At 34.9% G+C, this 19925-nt stretch overlaps 1 protein-coding gene across 7 annotated transcripts in view; it reads left to right on the top strand.

The window, feature by feature from the left end:
* The window catches only part of LOC134842981 (uncharacterized), a 90597-nt gene that overhangs the window by 50547 nt on the left and 20125 nt on the right, over positions 1-19925 (top strand). Inside the window, exon 1 of one of the 7 annotated variants that reach the window (XM_063859542.1) lies at positions 5556-5980. The exons of 5 other annotated variants lie outside the window; for them this stretch is intronic. The gene's annotated coding sequence lies outside the window, so the exon portion shown is untranslated. Of the gene's footprint in view, positions 1-5555; positions 5981-9328; positions 10227-19925 lie in introns of those variants that run through there. One more of the 7 variants, XM_063859540.1, reaches the window with a different exon arrangement.

Below are 19925 nucleotides of genomic sequence, written 5' to 3'. Positions count from 1 at the left end.
GTAAATCAGAGCGAAAAGGGAGAAATCTCACTTGCTTTCTTCTATATTTTTTGGGTAATTTAATTTGATAGTTTTTTAATAAAAAATGAATTATTGAATTGCCTCGAAACTTTTTTCGTATTTGCTATGATTTGATTTCTAATTAGAACTGACACAAACCTACTTCAAACCAGCGCTCGGATACTGTACTGGAAAGTGCTATGTCGGACCAGCTTGTGATTAGGCAACCAATAGGTCGGAGTAGGGTTATTTCAAAACGACTTTTCGGTAGAATATCAGTTGTGTGATAAAATTAACAGCGCTGTGGTTACGTGGAGTACATTTTGTTCAAATAGAGCCTTTTTCTGCTTCCTTATATTAATTTAAACAGTAACTTGTCAAAAAATTATATAAATCTGTGAGGAAACAGCAAAAAAATTTGTTTCACCTCAACTAATCTTGTGTGTAAAAGCAAAACGTAAATATAACGCGAAAAAAAATTTATAAGTCATTCAGCGCGTAAAATTGAAACTTATTTTAAAACTTTTTAGTGCAAATTACTTCTCAAGCACAAAAGACCGTTGTTCGAAAATTTGTTTTATAAAGCATAATTCCAGAATCATAAGAGTTTATACAGAATTGATTTTTAGAATTAACAAATGCACGGGGGCATTCCACGGTAGATTTTTAAGTGGGGGATGGGGGGATGTACCTTTCATCCAAAAAAACTATCCGGAGAAATTAATTTCTGCTCTTTTTTGAAAAAGTAGTCGAAAAGAGTGATTTCGTCAACTTTTTTTCCTCTTTGCAATCGGGGGAAGAGTTGTTGCTAGATACAAAATTAACATTGGCGTAATAACGAGTTGTGCAAAACTCTCGTTAGATGTCTTGTTTCATGATTTTAACATTTGATGCTTATTTCAATTGCCGTCTGAATTGTTTATAAAATTGTGAGCGTGTAAATCAGAGCGAAAAGGGAAAAATATCTCTTGCTTTCTTCTATAATTTTTTGGGTAACCCAATTTGATAGTTTTCTAATGAAAACTGATTTTTTGAATTGCCTCGAAACTTTTTTCGGATTTGCTATGATCTGATTCCTAATTAGCACTGACACAAACGTACTTCAAAACAGTGCTCGGATACTGTACTGGAAAGTCCTATGTCGGACCTGCTCGTGATTAGGCAACCAGTAGGTCGAAGCAGGGGTCCTTCGAAACGACTTTTCAGTGCAATATCAGTTGTGTGGTAAAGTTTTAACAGCTCTGTGATTACGTGGAGTACAATTTGATCAAATAGCATCTTTTTTTACTAATTTAAACCCTAACTTGTTAAAAATTATATAAATCAGTGAGGAAGCAGCGAAAAAGTATTTCACATCAATTAATCTTGTGTGTAAAAGCAAAACGTAAATAAAGCGAAAAAATTTAAAAGTCATTAAGCGCGTAAAATTGAAACTTAGTTTTAAATTTTTTAGTTCAAATTACTTCTCAAGCACAATAGGCCCTTGTTCGAAAATTTGGTTCAGAAAAGATGATCTAAGAACCATAAGGTACAATCAATTATGTGTTCAAGCAGCCAATTTTTTCTACTACAGAACTACAGAACATTAGTAGAAAATCATTACTGTAACACTAGATTTGAACACCGATACAGAAGCTAAGAACCTGATTCAAAAATATACTACTAGACCCTGGTATAAACTGCAATCTAAAAATGTTTGCTCACAGGGACAGTCTCAGACCTGACATCAATAAATTTAAGGATCATGTGTTTTTATTTTAGTGTAATGAAGCTTTTTCAAGACTACATGAGATTTTGAAAACAAAACTTTAAATATTCACGTAAACATGTCTCCAACAATTGGCAAAAACTTTGGATTGATAATGAAATAAAAAAACACGGATACGAAAAAATATCGATTGCCAAACCAGTTCAAAAGGCTCGGTACATCAGAACCGCGCAAAAAATATCAAATGCAATCAATTTTGTGAAAACTTTTCACGCCAAGCGAAAGAAATTTTTGCAGTCAATCAAATCTTTTATTTGAAGCTAAAAAACAAAGAAAAAAAATAATTTGAAAACTTGAAACCGAAATAAGTTTTGACCCATGCGACATTAACATCAAAAATTTCAGCCAATATTTTCAGAGTGACAGGGTTCTGACAGGGTGCGAATTTACTGTTTCTGTTTACAGGGGTGGAGATTCTTTAGTAGATACATAAGGGGGGGGAGAGATTGTTAAGTAGATCCAAGGGATTTCTTCAACTATTCCCCCTTTTTGCGAAAGGGGGGATAGTATTTACTACGTACAAAATTAACATATGCTTAACCACTGAATTTTTTTTCATAGGGGTGGCAGTTCGTTAACTAGTTACTCTAGGGGGAGGGGGCGGTTAGCGGTCAAATAAAAAATTGGTCGGCGGAGTTGTAAACAAGATTTTTTTGCTTAGTTGAAAGGACAAAGAAGAGTTTGAACTGCCACGGTTTGACAAAAATGGTATTAATCAATAGGCGGATTTGAGGCCTCAGTAATTCGAGTCCTTTGGCCACCTTAAGTTATTACCAGGGATTATTAAAATTCAGGGATTATCTAAAAGAAACGTGTCAAAATGAAGACTCAGAAAAACTCCAACTCGGAACCAAGCTAACATCCCTACTGAAAGAGTTTGGGGGAGGGGGCGTATTGAGGGTATGTTAATTTAGGTCCTACAAATCTGTTCGGTCAAACATTTTTTAAATCCTCATAAAAAAAGCTAAGCCCGCCCAGGTTCGCCATGTCTTATGAATTGATCGCAGGAAATATGCGCTCCATTAATTTCAAATCGATGTCTTGGGCGGCGCACAGACGATAAAACCAAACGTCCTCTTTTGAAGCGAGCTCAGATTGAAGCATTAAATGAACAGGTGCTCTTCCACTAAGCATACATCGCATAACGTATATCTTTTTTCAGTAGCCATCCTGAAAGTGAACTTTTTGGGTTTTCGTTCCGGTCGAGCTCTGATTTTAATGACGTTTGTCACATGCTTCGTATTTTTTTTACTCTTGTTAACTAGACGACGTCTCATATAGCATACATCTTTTTTGTAAAGTTTTTAATCCCCTTGATCATGCATTTCCCACAAACTTCAAATTACTATAAATTTCAATTTGTTTTAAATTTTTAACGTTTTAGAAAAATAAAATTTATAGCAATTTGAATTTTCTCAAACTAAATTTTCGAAATGTATGCTTGTACGATTATGCATACTTTACTTTTAAAAATCTATAAAAGAATATGTCAGCAAGCGAACGCACCTGCGGATCGGATTATGAATGGCGTCTTAGTCCATAGAAGAACCTATTATCTATTTATTAGATTTCATAACACCGTCGTATTCTTAATTCCAGCTCAATCAACCGAAAAAAATAAAGGTCGATTTTTCAAATTATAATTTAGTATTCCGGATCTACTTAATTTAAACAGATCTCTTTTAAAAATCACCCTTTTGGTAACTGTCTACAACTCCATGCCATAGATTTGGCCAGATTTAATAACCCCCTTTGACAACGGGGTTCGATATTGCTAACCATAGTCGAATTTATTTTAAATTATACCAAGTCGGCTTAACGCCGTTCGGTTTTACAAACACCCGCAAAAGTTGTCTTATCACATGCAGCAAATTAAACTTCTGTTAGATTAGATGACGTAATTGTCGTTTTTTTTTATCGTCAGAATCAATCACATTGTAGGACGTCTGGCGAATAAGACGACAGTTGTTAATACGACAACCACTTTTAGTGGATCTTTAAGACGAGGCTACATGCAAACTCTCCGATTGTAGTTCTGAGAAATTGCTGAACTTCGAACGGTTTTATTTACATGTTTTAGCTCTCACTTGTCCAAATGTCATTTCGTCTTAATGTCTTGTCGTCTTATTTACCTCGCACCAAAATCTAGGTTTAGTAAAACCTAATTCGATACATTCAAAATCAAAGATTTAAAATTGAGGGTTTGTACCCACAAAGCCGAATACCCGGATAGCAGATTTTTTTTGCTTCCTATCAGACGAAAATGAAGGGAGGAAACTGAGACTAAAAATGGCAAACACTGATTAACGCGCTCAAAACCATTCGTGTCAATGTATCAGCAGCAAATCAAAGATCGCTATTTGGCAATGCCGTACATGCTGAATAATATTGAAGTATTTTTCGCTACTTTTCGATAGATTTTTCGGCTACGCGAGAGCAAAAATTTTTCGGCTATCCGGGTATTCAACATTGTGACACGCTACTTTTTTGAAGGCAGCGCGTTTTCCACAATTTGCATCGAATTATCTCGCTTCAAATTGTCTTTAGAACTCAATTGATATTCTGTCCCTTGAGAAAAGTCAATTTTCCTGATGTTCAAGTTTGTTCTCTTGGCATTCTTTCTCTCAACTTTAACTTTGTCAATTTAGGTTGTGGGTTGCAGAATAATTTTGACAGGGGATTAAAAATCTATCCTGTTTTTAAGGTATTTGAACCGTGTTTGTTACGTTTCTGAAAACTTGAGACATTTCCTTATTTCATTGATTTGTTTATCGGCGGGTATTCACCCAGTACCACAAAAAGTCAGTCCCGTTTGTACCAAAAAAATCTGTAGCGGTAGAACCAAAAACTGTTCAATTGACCCAAGACTACCAAGCCGACAACCTCGGTTTAAGGTCGCCGAGGGCTTGTGGGTTCCAACTTTTGTTTAGAATACTACCCAATGGTGGCAAGCTCACAATGCGTTGGTGCCACTGTGGCGGTCACTATTCGGCTGGTTAATTTTACGCAGTTTGAACAGTAGAAATTTAATGTAATAATTTGTTGGCTCACGATTCGACCAATCATAAATCGAAATTTAAAATTTTTGGTGCAAATGTGACCGATTTTCATTTTGGCACAACTGAATCTTGGTACATTTGGGATCACGCTTACTATTTCGAAAATGTTCAGTTGGCGTTTTTCAGGCATTTCAAAACAGTCAAGAAAATATGTTTTGTGGACCTTTTTTATGTTTCTCATCTTTCGAGAAAACCCTAGATTGTCTTGTCTTGTCTTGTCACCTGCGTAATCCGAGCTCATTAAAAATATTTGAGAAGGTTTTGAAGAATCAGTTAAAAACAAACAAAAACTAAACGTTCTAGGTGTTTTTTATTCAAAGGCGCCATTAAAACTGGTTCAAACAAAGCAACGTTTCCTGTTTATAAAATTTTTGACGACAAAACCTCTCAAACAAAGGAAACTTTTTCCAATCAGTATTTAATTATTAGTGTATGATAGAAATGAGAAAAAATCTGAAATTATAATGACTATAAAAAAGACTTATAAGTAGTAATTTCACGCTTTTTCACGTGTTTGTTGTAATTTCACGTTTTTGGTTTATTTTTTTTGCTTTTGTTCAAAAACTGTTAGAAAAGACTTAAAAATGCAATAGAAAGGTGAAAAAAACTTGTCAAAAAATCGGATCCAAATTGGAATCGCGAGCTCAAAAAACACCTGGTCTTGTTATATTTAATTCATCCGCAAAGTGGCAGTCAAAAACTGGTCTTTATTTCCAGTTCAAAATTTTCCAAAAGGAGCCAGCCGGAACTAAAGGGGATAAAGCACCGCCTCAAAAGATCAAAGCAGCGAACACACTGTATTTCTTCTCTTTTTGCCAGTTGGTTTTATAGCAGTATATTTAATTTAAGGAAAATATTTAAGATTGCAACACGCTCTAATTGTTTTTTTCCCCGCCCCACGAATTCGTTTTCGATTTAAGTGAAACATATCTGAAAAGCGTATCCTTAATTCTTCATTGAGCTACTTGAATTACCCAAAGTAGCTCGCTTTTGACAATATTTTAAAGTTTAAATTTACGAAACGAAACACAATACCTTTTTTAAAAAGCTATCCTTGTTTCCTTGCTGCAAAAGCAGTAGCGCTTCTATCGGCCTAATTTTTAGTTATTGTTCAATTACTTTTTTGTTATGGATACATTGAGAATGGCAGCACGTAAGTAAGGAGTTGAATTATGGTTAATATTCTTAGGAAACAATTGGTCGGAAGTTAAATTTACATTAGATTTGCATTTTGAAAAAAAAAACGAACCAGAACGCGAATCCTTATACTTTCCGAACGCCGTATTGAGCCTTTTCAAGGAGTATTTTTGGTTATTCCCCGCACAGTAGCGGATTTAGGGGGGGGGGGGGGGGGGTGGGAGGGGCGGACGCCCTTTCCCATCCCCTCAGGGATTTGACCCCCTGCCGACCCAAAGGGTCCCCCTTTGTACTATTTTGAGATATTTATTTTTGGTGCGGTACCCTGAAATTTTTCTAAAGGCGCCTTTGGCGCTAATATAAACTAGTTTTTGAGCGGGGAGCGCGCACCGAAAAAACGCGATTTTTAGTCAAAGTTTAAAAAAAATGCCTAAAACTGCCTTTTTGGCCTGTTTTTTTTTAAACTTACCTGCGGCGCACAAAATTTGGTCGAAATGGGGTATTTATAGTGATTTAAGAGAGCTCAGAAAATCAATTTGGTCGACCTAAAAAAAGGTTGACATTAATTTCGATTTTTTTTTGAAAATCGCCCCCCCCCCCCCCCTCGAGAAAATCCTAGATCCGCCCCTGTCCCCCCACCCACGCCCTAAATGATGAAAAGTCGAGATAAAAATTTTCGTCAAAAAAACTGTATCGATATTGCTACGAGAGGGTGGGATTTCATTGTTCATCATTTGGGGGGGGTTATAATCGAAAAGACCCTTTTCAAGTAATGGATCTAGACCAAGTTAAAATCTTCCTCCCCAATATATAATTTGGAATATAACGGATAATCTCTAATTCACGTTAGGGTGGAGGATGTTAACTTAGTACCAAGCAAATTTAATTTATACTTTTAAAACAGTTACTTATTGTTGTGGCCACTCGAATAAGGGGAAGGAACTACGGAGTAAGGTCGGTTTTTCCCTGTCAATTTTGACTAGCTCAAAAAGCTCCCAGGGGGTCATTGTTGTATCATATTAAAGGCTTATTGGCCATGATTGGCATTCTAAAAAAAAACCTTTCGCGTCGAGAAAAACTGGTTGGAATGTGTTTCGTTTTCAGACTGTTAGACAAATCAGATGGGTTAAGTTTAATTACAATTTTAATTTTATTCAATTTTTAGTCACCGATCTATCTTACAGTTTTCATCTAATTCAATTGCCCGTCTTTGGAAAAAAAGGCAAGTTTAGACCGCAAAAATTGCAAAATTCAGTATGACTCAAAAATTTTTTTTTAATAAATTTTGCTCATCATTATCAGTTCGGAACATCTATCAGGGATGTGTTTGATTTTAGGTCACTGAAATGAGTTGAAAATAACCGAAGCCGCGTTGAAAATTCCAGTTATTTAGGTGTCGATGAAAATCGGTCATAAATTGCTCAAAACGAGAAATTAAAATCAGGTTCTGAATTGAGAGATGACGAAAAATTTGTTCAAGTTAAAAATTTTGTTTTTATCTCCTCATTGGTTTTGCATTGTTGCTTTGTTGCGTTTGGTCTTGAAAATCACTCCTTGGCACAAAGTATTTTTTCGAACACTTTTTGGCTCTACTTTCTCTGACCAATTTCAGTTGCTTATTTAGTGTCAAGTTTTTTGCATATTTGACAGTATTTGCAGCCCCCTACTTTTCCTTCGTTACCCGATGATAGCTGTGTTTTTGTGGTGTTCATTCGAAAGGACGTTAAGATCTTTCCTTTTTAGATAGGTATTGAAAAAGAGAAAGTAGCTGGATCTGAGCTGTGCTAACGTACTCCTAGTTAAACTGAGAAGCAGTTTTGCAGTCCAAGAAATATCAGTTTGGTATAGCGGGAAAACTTTAGGGTTGCATGGATTACGGTGGTTTGCGTGGATCATTTTAAAAAGTGGTTTAAAATTATTAAAACGGGGTAAAATCATTTTCTCTCACAATTTATTTGGTCAAGTTTTCCTCTAAAGTTAGGATCACCTTCTGATTTAAAGTTAGGTTTGATTTGTCTCGGAGGGGAAGGGAAATTATTATAGAAATGAAGGGGAACTGAAGCAGGGGGGCAGATTTTCAAAAATTTTGACGACTTTTTTTTTAGGTTGATCAGATTGACGTTCCGAGCTCTCCCAAAGCAGTAAAAAGACCCTGTTTTGGCCAAACTTTCTGCGCCGCAGGCAATTTTTTTGAAAAAACAGTTAAAAAAAGCCGTTTTTGGGCACTTTTTGGAAAATTTTGACAAGAAAAACGCATTTTTTTGGCGCGGGCTCCCCCTCAAAATTAGTATATATTGGCGCCAAAGGCGCCTTTAGAAAACTTTTAGGGTCGGTCGGCCAAAAATGGATTTCTTAAAAAGTACCAAAGGGGGGACCCTTTGGGTTGGCAGGGGTTCATCCGCCCCTGAGTTCATCTTTGTGCACCCTTTGTTTTCCTCGCAACCTGTAGTTTCATGAAAAAAATATTCATCCCGCTTTTTTTTAATTTTTCTTGCCTGTTTTGAATTGTTTTCATCTAAAACTAGGGCTTTTTTTGTTTAACAATGCTTTGAATGTGCAGCAAACGGATAATTATAAAATTGTATGTTGCCAAATTATTCGTTTAAATTTTCAACGAACTAGTGTCTAGCTGTTCTCTAGAAACATGTATCGGAAAAAATAACCAACAATTTTAACAAATAATTAATAAGCATTTCTTCAGACATCTGTAAAGTTGGCAACAGAAACATTTTCGATTCTACTGGGCTGATTATGCTGAAACCTTGCAACTATGCTTTTTGAGCATCCCCGATTCTAAATCAAATTTGACGTTTCAATTATTTTGACTCGAATGAATTGTTGTTAGAAAATGCAAAGTCAGCTACAGATTCAGATTTATAGTTTCAGTCAAAATAAGTTACAAAGAATTCAAAAGCGGGTTCACAGTTTTGGAATGAAGATAGCCAGAATAGATAATGACCACAGTTTCATCCCCCAAATTCAATATACTCGAATATGTATCTGTTTCGAGCTTCAAAAACGTATTCTTCAGTTAATTTTTTAACCGTGAATTTTTTGGTGTCACATTTTGAGAATGCGAACTTATGTTTATTCACAGTTGAATGCTCTGCTGATTGTGGAGGTTTCAAAAGAAAAAACTGTCACTCAAAGAAAAAGAAATGAATTTTTTTAATTGGCATTATTCCCTGGTGAAAAATAACGAAAACTCTTTTATTGTCACAAAAATGTTTGCACTCTCATTTTTGCAACTTTTAGTTCCGTTTTGTTTGCTTTGAATCGTTTTTCATTTTAACAAGACATAAAATGATAACAGCGAAAAAAAAACATTTGAACTACTAATATTTTTTCTTTGATAATCGTTCCGATTTGTCAAAGTGTCGACTGTTTTGGGATTTGAATGAACCAATCGACGCAAAACTCTTTAATCTGACTGCAACAAAATAAAACAAATTGTAATTTCCTTCATGCTTGCTATGCTCGAATTCCTTTTTGAATCAATGATGTTTCCAATTTACCATACTGTGTTTTTACCTTTATCTCTGGCTTCTTTTCATCTTCAAATTTGGCATTTTTGTCAACAGACCGAGCAATAGTTATTTTGCTTGTTAACCTGTCACAAGCTGCTTGTCCGTTCACTTCGGCTGATTTTGGGGAAGCTTTCTGTAAAATCAAAAGAAGATTTTTATCCTTTACACTATTTTATTTCCTCTAAATTGTGGAAACCACTCGGAACAGAGCTTCAACATGTCAAGAGCTTACTATTGTAAATAAATTTCCCGCTGTATCTTGAAAAAAAGGAGAAAAATTTGGAAATATCTTTTCAATCGCACCAAATTTTCACCTCTTACACACATTGCCTTAGGATTGAATACCAAATATATCCTTAACTTTTCCATTATTCCCATAACGCACCAAAAAGGGTGTTGTGTATCATTTTAAGACGAAATAGCACCAATTTTGTGTTACTTCTGTTTCTTTTTGACATCAAATTAATTTTATTTTTCCCGGTTCACTTCTTTTCTGATGTATTTGGACTTGTAAAAAGAACACCTGCGCTCGTAATTAAGTCATATAGATCTTTGTTTTGTGTTGGTTGACATAAGTAAAACAAACTGCTTACGAAGAAAGGGAGGATATCGATACAATTTTTTTTGACTTCCATTAACTGGCGAATTGTGACCGACCCCCCATGTTTTATTGACCTCGAGGTTGTCTTTTAGTTTATTTGATTCAAAAGCGATGGATTACTACCATAACAACAGGTGAGACTTGTCAAATTACACTAAAATTGAAGAGTTACAGTTCTGACTATTAAAAATGGGGAGGAACTTTGTATTCGGGTATATTTTAGTTTTTTTCCTGGCAAAATAAGGTGCCACAAATGATCATTGTTATATGTCAAGAGATATATATATCATATTGAAGCCATTTTAGTCGTGCTTCGAACGACATTATGAATTTTTCAAGTTGTCCCAGTGTCGAGAAAACTGGAAATTTAATATAGCGCTTTGGCAAAAAATATTTTTCCAAAAATTTTCAAATATCTGCTAAGCATTAGAAACAATTTTAGATTTTTTGTTTTCATTTGTTCTGATACTTATTGTTTGAAAACAACCAGTAGAGGATTATGTTTAACCTGCTAAATTTTTAAGCGTTTCTTTTTTTCTCTCATCTTACCACCAAAAAACGTACACATTCGAAAATAAAAAAGTTTTTCTTTAGTTCTGTTTTTGGTCTTTTTTGTCATTCTTGCTCAACAGTCGCAACTCTTTTTTCGTTTTCAAGGTTGTTGATTTAAAATGTCTTCATTTTTTGCCCATGCATCACTACAGCGGTGGTGAAAAATTGAGTTAGTCCTGAAACGTCGCTCAAACAGCTAAAAGCTGGGCTGAAATGAAACTTCTACCCAACTAACTAGAATTTACCATCAACAATTTAAAATGCATGAAAAAAAATTGTTCTTTAAGAAAATCTACAGCATCAGCTTCAGTGAAACTCTTCAAATTCAGTGAAACTCTTCTAGATATATTTTTTATTTTTGGGTTAAGTGAACGTGGCACAACCGTTAACACGATGGTTCCATTGAAAGACTCTGATTTCCAGAGGTTACTCGTTTTCTAAGTCGACCTTTTGACGACCTTTTTTTTAGGTCGACCAAATTGGTTTTCTGAGCTGTCACAAAGCACTAAAAAGTCCCTGTTTTGGCCAATTTTTGCGCCGTAGGCGCATTTTGATTAAAGAAAAGCATTTAAGGCATTTTTTGGACATTTTTGACAATCAAATTGTGTTTTTTCGGCGCGCTCCCCCCTCAAAATTAATATAATTTGGCGCTAAAGGCGCTTTTAAAAAAATTTATGATTGATCACCAAAAATGCATATTATAAAATAAAACCAAATGGTGGACCCTTTGGATGGTGAGGGGGTCGAATTCCTGAGGAGGGATCTCCTCCCCCAAATCCGCCCCTGCTATGAGGTACAGTCAGTCAAGAGACACCGAAGTAGCAAACTGTGACCTTTAGTTTTCAACCGTTTACATGACGAACTTTTTCCCACGGTTTTGTCTTCTTCCCTGTAACTGCTTGAGATTCATAGCTAAAGTTTTGATCAACCTTGGGATTAGTCGAGCTAAAATAGATAATTTATTTTGTGACGTTTTTCCTATCAAACGAAGCTCATCATACAATGAGTTTGAGTTTTTTACTTTAAAGTGTTCACAGGACAAAAGAAGTCAGCTAGCACCCGATATAAGTTTCTCGTAACATAAAAAAAAGATTAAAAACAACGTCAAGATACAAAATAAAAATTAACTCAGATTTTAGTTTTTTACTAAATAGTTGGATGAAAATTTAGTCAAACTCTATCTACGAGTGTAGCAAATTTTCTAGTTACTTTAAAAAATTAGAGAAGTTTATGTGAGGACCTATTTAATATCCTTAGTTTTTCCATGAACATTTAAAGGTCAAACATTTCAAACTATTTGTCTCTTTGCGATGTTTACGGGAATTCTTCGGCAGACAACACATCTCTGAGGAGCTTTGTGTGAATGGGCAAACAATTTCTTGAAAACAACATTTTTCTGTTTGTTAGATTGGTAAAAATTATATAAGCCGCTTTCCTCCATCATAAGTCAATATTTCAGCCATGAATCTCAAGCAGATGGAAAAAAAACGACAAAAACGTGAAGAAAATTTTTGTTCATTTTATCGTTTGAAAACTAAAAGTTGCTCTTCTTTGTGCCGCAAATTGCGTTAAAAAAACCCAAATCATTATCATTTTAACAAACGATGAAGTTTTGCATACATTATTGAAATTGTTATCTGTAATTTAACTTTTTTAAGTTTGTGAACATGCTCCAACATTGTGAATAGTTAGGATGGAGGTTTTTGTTTTAAAGTTTTAATTTATTTTAAATTTTACTTTTTGTTTTGAAAAATTTAGGAACACGTGAATGAATGGGCTGAGCTGCCTTCATTTGAACAAATGGAATGATTTGATTTCGGATTAACTCATTTTACGCGAGTAATGCATATCAAACTTGCGAAGTATATAAGAATTTTATATTTAAGCAATCCAATTTGAACTCTTCAAACCCTTCTAACAAAACCAGTTTTGTCTCTTTGACAAAAACTGTTAGCGGTGAAAAAAAATTGGCTTTGAGTGAACAAAATTTGTAAAAAAAAAATAAAATTTCGACCACTTTCAGTATTTACAAAAAATTTAGATATTCTTGAATTTGAGCGTAGATATTCTTGAATTTTTACTAAAAATTGAACTAATAAATTATATGGTGTAACGAGTAGTTAAAAGTTTACTTATGAATGCCAAAGATGTTTTCGAAAGCTTAAATAGTTCTCCTGGCAGTTTTCAGAACAATCGGACAAGGTGAATAAAATTACAAATAAAAGGTGAAAAAAAATCTTAGTGTCTCTATGCAGCGATGAGCATTTAAAAACAGCAAGTTAATATAATTTTTTCGACCTTTTCATGAACTTATTGACTTATTGAACTATCTGTATTGCGCGTTTTAAATTGCCGTTTTTTTGTTTCGAAACACCAAAGTTTATTTAAAGTGTTTAAAATATCGGTGTGGATCAAATTTTTCCTACAATCCGACCCTGACTTAATCATATTGGACTCTTACTGGACTGCTATAATAGTATCAGTCATAAAGTTTAGTGCAAACAAGTATCTTTTTAAAATCAGTTTTTAAGACCGTTTTTACGAAGTTTAAATGGATGCTTGTTCCGCCCATAATGGGGAGGAATTCTGTATTCGGGTGTGTTTTAGTTTTTCTTTCTTTTGTTTTCCATGCAAAATCAGCTTTCACAAATAATCATCGGGGAGAATTGAATGATATATCAATCATATTAAAGCCCTTTAAGCCGTGATTCAAACGACATTTGAAAATTTTCAACAAATTTTGCATTGTCGAGAAAAATTTGTTTGAAATTTTTTAAATCTCAGTTTCGAGCGAAAAACGCGATTGAGTAACTTTAGTTATGTGGAAATTAACTTTGTTTAATAAAATTTTTGGCTCACAAAACTAAACTTTTCTATCATCAAAACTAGTTTTGGACATTTCTTTTTGCGCTTATATAAACAAAAAGTTTTAATACAGAAAATATGAAAAAGTTTTTTAATTTTTTTTTATTTGGGATTCACTTTTTGAAAACAAATTTTGTTGATCATGCCTAGTTCACTAATTCACAACGCGACCGTATAGTTCTTGAATCACGCCACCTACTAAAAATGACACTAATTTGAAGAAAATTAAAAAAGTTCTTCTTTCTATGAAAATGGTCGGAACATTCTGTGATCTTTGCACATCAACCGATTATCCTCGTTGACTTAAGGCTTTTGATTTCATTTGAAACTAACCCTGACTGAAACTTCTGGTGCCTTTTTTCACACGGCACCATCAGTTGATCAATTTTTAGACTTTAGACGGACGCTAAAGGTATGTTTTTTTTTTTACTTTTAAGGCCCATTTTTGACTTTAAGGCGCTTTTAAAGCTTGTAGTTGGGTTTCTAAATTTTCTTTTGCGGGTGCAATTAGAGCATAATGCCTCTTTCTCTACTGATCTCCATAAGACTAGACTGTTGACGCTTAGAAGGAAATTGTTATTATATATGTTTTTTGTCTCTCCTTGTGAATATAGACGGCAAATTTTTTGCTGAATTTATTTAAGCAGCAACACTACACGTCATTTTTTATCTTTTTGTGTCCTTAATAATCTGTCAGTAAAGTTTTTTTTGCGAATTTTTATCATTTCTCTAAACTGATATAAGTTGAAAAAAGTGCAAACCTTCTTGAAAATTGAGAAAGTTTTCACTGCAAAAAAAAACGAAGCATAAAATTAACTGGGTTTTCTAGGTTAGTATTTTCGGATCTTTTTAACTATATTCCCCCCTAGGGTATCTAGTATCTAGTAACGAATTGCTACCACTATAAAGAAATAATTCAATGGTTAAGTTTATGTGAATTTTGTACCTAGTAGCGAATCACCCCCCCCCCCCCCCCCCCCCCCTCTTTGCAAAAGGGTGTGAAATAGTTAAAGAGATCCGTATTTTCTGGGTTAATTAGAAGTTATCAAAAAATAACTCTATCTTTCCCATAAATCATTTTAAGGAGTGATCGTTTATTGGTTATGTATGGGGAAGTTCCGTCGATCACATTCGAGGTTAAATGCAATCAAGTCATATTTCTGTGTTACTAATAAAAACCTACATTTGATCAAAAGTCAATTTGACTGTCACATAGATTGCAATATATCACAATCAAAGCACTGATTATTGAATAGGTTTCGAACATTTGCCCAGTTTCCGTTTGGTCATTTCGCATAACGCTCGTATAGCTGAATTAACAAAAAATTGAACGTTTTGTGTTAAATTGTTGTCGAAACGCTACAAGTGAATCAAAGTTGAAAATGTATATCAGTGAATTGCATATTAGGTGTAACATATTTCAAAATCTCAGTTTGGGCATAATGCTTCTGCTTCTGCCCATATGAATAATTTAATGTGAAATTGCGAAATGTTTTAAAGGGTAGATCAAAAAAAATTTTTTTAAAAAAACGTGAACCAACAACATTGAAAGCATTTTATCAGCAAACTGTAATAATTTTAAAATCATGTCAAATATTGCAATTTTTTTTTTTTTTTGCATTTTATGATCTTTTGTTTGAATTCAGTTCATTATTTAAATTGTTTCTATAATTTATATCATCGACCAGTTGGGGCTGAACTTGCCCAAGTTGTTCGTTCGAGTTGGTTTTTATCTAAGACCAACAAAGCCAAAGCCAGTAGTTTAATTGACCGACGTGCTATCAATCATTTTCTTTATCTTGGTTTGGTCAATTCGGACATTACAACCTCGGGTCCTTCCTTTTTCTTACGCCCTGAACCCTGATTTAAAATTTCAGGGTTTTCACATATTACCCCCCCCCCCCCCAACAGGAAATTGTAGCCCCAAAATACAAAGCTTACAGCGTGGTGGGGCTATAATTTTTTGTTGCTAGGCTCTAAATGAGCTTTAAAGAGGAAACAGCCCATTTTTGAAGTCTGAAACGAATCCATTTTTAAAACAATTGAAGCAGGTATTATCTGACTGATGATAACAAAATCATAGTTCGTTAGCTCCAGAGGCGCTCGGCTGATTTGATCGCAATGTCTGCAAATCAACAAAACCTCCAACGACGCGTTAGTTATTTAGAGACAAAATATGAGGTATGTGTTTTAAGAGTACTTTTGTATAATTACCAGATCAAGAATTTAAAAGGGTTATTTTATGCTACTTGAAACTGCGCCTTTTCACATACCGGACATGATTTTTTTTCATTTTTTTAGTCAACTAGCCTGAAGGCCTAACCCGGATTTTAATTATTTAAGTTGACCAACTTATATTCATGGGCGCTTAAGTGTTTTTGGTCTGGTCTGAAATGACCTGAAACCCCTCAGCGACTTCCTATTTCTATTTGATCCACAAAGACAAAAATTCCCCACCGCGACGACAATGCTCATCGTTTTTGAGAAGGATGCAATCTGATTAATTTTATAAACTTTAAGGTTGTAAAAAGGTCGTTTTTAACGAATAATACCCGTGGCCAGTAGCGGATTTAGGGGGGGCGGACGCACCTCCCCCCTCAGGGATTCGACCCCCCTGCGGACCCAAAGGCGTCCCCCTTAGTTCTATTTTGAGATATCCAGTTTTGGCTGACTGACCTTTGGCGCCAATCTATACTAATTTTAAGGGGGGGGGGGGGCGAAAAAACTCGATTTTTTGGTCGAAATGTTCCAAAAAGTGCCTAAAAACGCCTTTTTGGCCTTTTTTCAAAATTTTGGCTACGGCGCGGAAAATTTAATCAAATTAAGGTCTTTATGGTGATTTGGGAGAGCTCAGAAAATCAATTTGGTCGACCTTAAAAAATGTCCCTTCCTCGAGAAATTCCTAGATCCGCGCCTGCCCGTAGAGTAAAAACTCGCCGGGCCCAAAAAGTTATCACATTTCTGTTTTTTTTTACTTTTGCTCACTCCTCTAAATTTTCCTGGTCCAGATACAGGGGCGGATCTAGGATTTTCGAAAAATTTTTTGGCAATTTTTGGAAAAATTTGATAAAAAAATCGCGTTTCTTCGGCGCGCGCTGCCCACTCAAAATTAGTATATATTGGCGCCAAAAGCACCTTTAAAAAATTTTAGGGTCGGTTGGCCAAAAATCTATTTCTTAAAAAGTACCAAAGGGGGACCCTTTGGGTTGGCAGGGGGTCGAATCCCTGAGGGGAGGTGGATGCCCCCCCCCCCCTAAATCCGCCCCTGTCCAGATATGATAGACCTAGTGAACTCCTCAAAATACCTTAACAAGTTCTGGCTTTGATATATTTTTCTCTTCTTTGCTAAAATCATATCTTCATCTTTACTAAGCGCATATTCACAATACTACACATCCAATGAAAATATCAGCTGCTTTTGAACTTTTATGATTAATCGCTTTTCTATACAGACGGTTTCCCTTTTACCATTTATGGTCTTTGTGTGTTAAGTAATCTCTAAGTTTCGATTGAGCTCAACTAAAAACTAGGTCATCACTTTTATTGCTCATTGTCTACTTTTTGCCTAACTTTTGCAATCACAGAGTTCAGGTGATTAACAGGGCTAACTTTTATTGTACCTTCTGAATTAAGTACTCGTGTGTTTTTGTAACCCTAAAAGACCGCCGCTTACAAGCGCATAAATTAGTTTCAACGCTGTTTCAAAGAGGATCGGAGCTAAGTTTCAAAACCCCCCACTTATAATAGACGGTAAGGGTTCTGTTTAAAGGGCTAAATACCAGATATGTACCAAAACCTCATTACGGTTTTCGCCTAACAGTGTCCATAGCAACTATCGATTTGGTAGCTGAACTTTTATTGAGCCATGAACTCTTTATTTTACCCAAATAGAAAAGATCTTCAAACCCTAAATATATTTTCATTTATCGCCATTTCAACAAATTAAAATCGGCGTTTGAACGCTTTTGGCGTAGCCCATTTCGATTTTGTGTCGAATCATAAATCAATCCTAAGTTGTCGACTTGGTCAGCGCAGCTATCTGCGGCGAAAAGAAAGAGGACGTTGAAAATATTTGAGCCATTAAGCTGATTTATCGAATTGTTTGTCCTTGGCAAAATTAATCAAAACTCGTGCAGTCATCTTGAAATAAAAACTTCTTTTGCGTTGTGAAACCTTCAAATCGAAGTGAATCAAATCAGACTTTTGAATTGAATCGGAGTCTAAAACAGTTTGCAGTTGAGACTGCTAGGTCTTTATGTTGTCAAAAATTATCGGAGATTTCATTCAAAACTCGGAGTTTTCTGCTTAATTCGACAGAAGATTTTGCGGTTGTCAATCGAGATAAGATATTCATCGATTGTTTGGCTGATAAATCACCTAAGTGAAATCCTAAATTTATGAATACTTCTCACAATAAGTCCTTAATTACTTTTTTGAGCTGCAGATTACTTATTGAAAGCGTATTCGTTTCCTTATTGTCCGTCTTATTTTTGTGTCATTTTGTTAAAATACAGCACTATCTAATTCCTTATTTTTGCATCGAACACGAATTTTGCGAAACGTTTAAAAGTGCGACTTACATTTTTACCATGCATTGAAATTTTTCATTTGTCATTTTTCATCAAATATTTCAATTTTTCCAAATTAAGTTTCAAATAGCATAATTAAATCTCAGGGGATGTTTCCCGGTTTGATGGTAAAAAGAAGTATTAGCTGTGATCGTTCCAAAATTTTGGGGAATTTATTTTCGTTGCTTCGTTTAACTCTATCGAGGATTATTAAACAACAATCAGCAGGCAGAAGAAATCAAATTTAAAGGTATCAATCTAACTTCATTATAATTAAGTTAATAATGCATCAGATCAGAATTCTATTTTATGAAGTAGTGCATGTTTTTACTATCCTGTGAGCCTGCTTTTAATTCAATAATACAGCAGGAAAGCTAGAAGGTAAGGTCATTAGTTCAAAGCTTAGAAAAATTTTAAGATCTCATTAATATGGTCTAATTTTAGAAAAACGAAAAGGAAAAACGACCATCCTTAGTTCATTAATTCCTTTGACGTTTACAAATTTTCCGCAGACGAAACTGTTTTGTTTCAATTTTTTGGGAAAATTTAGAATTAATTATCCGGTTTCAATTTGCATGTTTTAATTTAATACCCAATGACGCCTGTAGACAGGATTGTGGGGTGGGAACGCCTCCCTCCCCTCAGGGATTACACTCCGGATAACTCAAAGAGTCCCCGCAGCTTTTCTTTTGCGTCCATTTTTGACCGATCAACTTGGTCATTTTTTGGTGAATTTTGTGCATGCTTGAAGTTCTTCTTTTGTTCAGGCCAATTTCGACAATCGAAATGATAGTCTTAAACGAAATTTTTCTACCTTAGTTGAGATTTTGACTCCCTGATGAAATGTAAAAAGGCATTTTAACTGTGATCAATTTTTGTAGTTCTAAGCGTTCAGAAATTGCCAATTTGGCCATGTTTTGGGCTAATTTAAGCGCTCTGAAGATTTTATCTACGACGCTGAAAGCGCTAGATTATAATAATTCCCTAAAGGACTCAAATTTTAGCACTTTTCATTTGACATTGACAGTCAAAGATTTTTTATCAAAATTTCCATTCCAATAACGAAAACCAAAAACAGGCCAAAGCTCAACTTTTTTTCAAAACTCAAATTTTTATAAGTTGTTTGCGCCAAGCAAGCCAGTTATGGGTTCTGGTAAATATTTGCCCTCCCTTTTGCTTGATATATTTATTCTGAATGTCAAGGAAAACTAAGCAATATATTTTCTCCGCCTTTTTCTTTCGACTTTTGAAGTAGATGACGGAATAATGGGGCTCTGGTGTAATTTCGATGATACTTGACGCTAATAACGTCCTTTTGTTCTTGGCATAGCGTATGGGGGATTTTTTTTTGAAAAAAAATGGAGAAAAATCATTTTTTTGAAGGTTAACAACTTTTTGTGATTGATGGTTTCAGAACTTATTTCGAAGACATTGCAGGCTATTCAGAACGTTCAGAGCTTTGCCCTGTGAAGAGATTTTTTGTCTATTTTTTCAGACCAAATTCGACACTCGGTGGGATAAGCAATTTTTGTGCCACGGTGAAATATCGATTGAAGAACTTTTGTCGAAAATCTTAAGTAATAGGGAACTAGTTAGTTTGCGCACTGTATTCCCTTTATTAATAACACTCGACGCATCTGCGCAAATCTCTTTTGAGCTCGGCTAAATAACTAACGCTATAATGATCTTCAATCTGTAGGCAAGCTGATTGGCCCCTTAAATTCGTAAAGTTGCTTGGAGAGCTTAAACTTCTTAAAAATAAACATAAATTTTAAAATCATGTTTAATCTTCCTTGAAAGAAACAGATAGCTGAAAAACGTTCTGAAGCTTGGAAAAACTGCACTAAT

Source organism: Symsagittifera roscoffensis, chromosome 3 (assembly GCF_963678635.1).
Source record: "Symsagittifera roscoffensis chromosome 3, txSymRosc1.1, whole genome shotgun sequence".
NCBI lineage: Eukaryota > Metazoa > Xenacoelomorpha > Acoela > Convolutidae > Symsagittifera > Symsagittifera roscoffensis.
The sequence above is the reverse complement of the archived record's forward strand: the minus strand, read 5'-3'. Positions and strand labels throughout refer to the sequence as shown.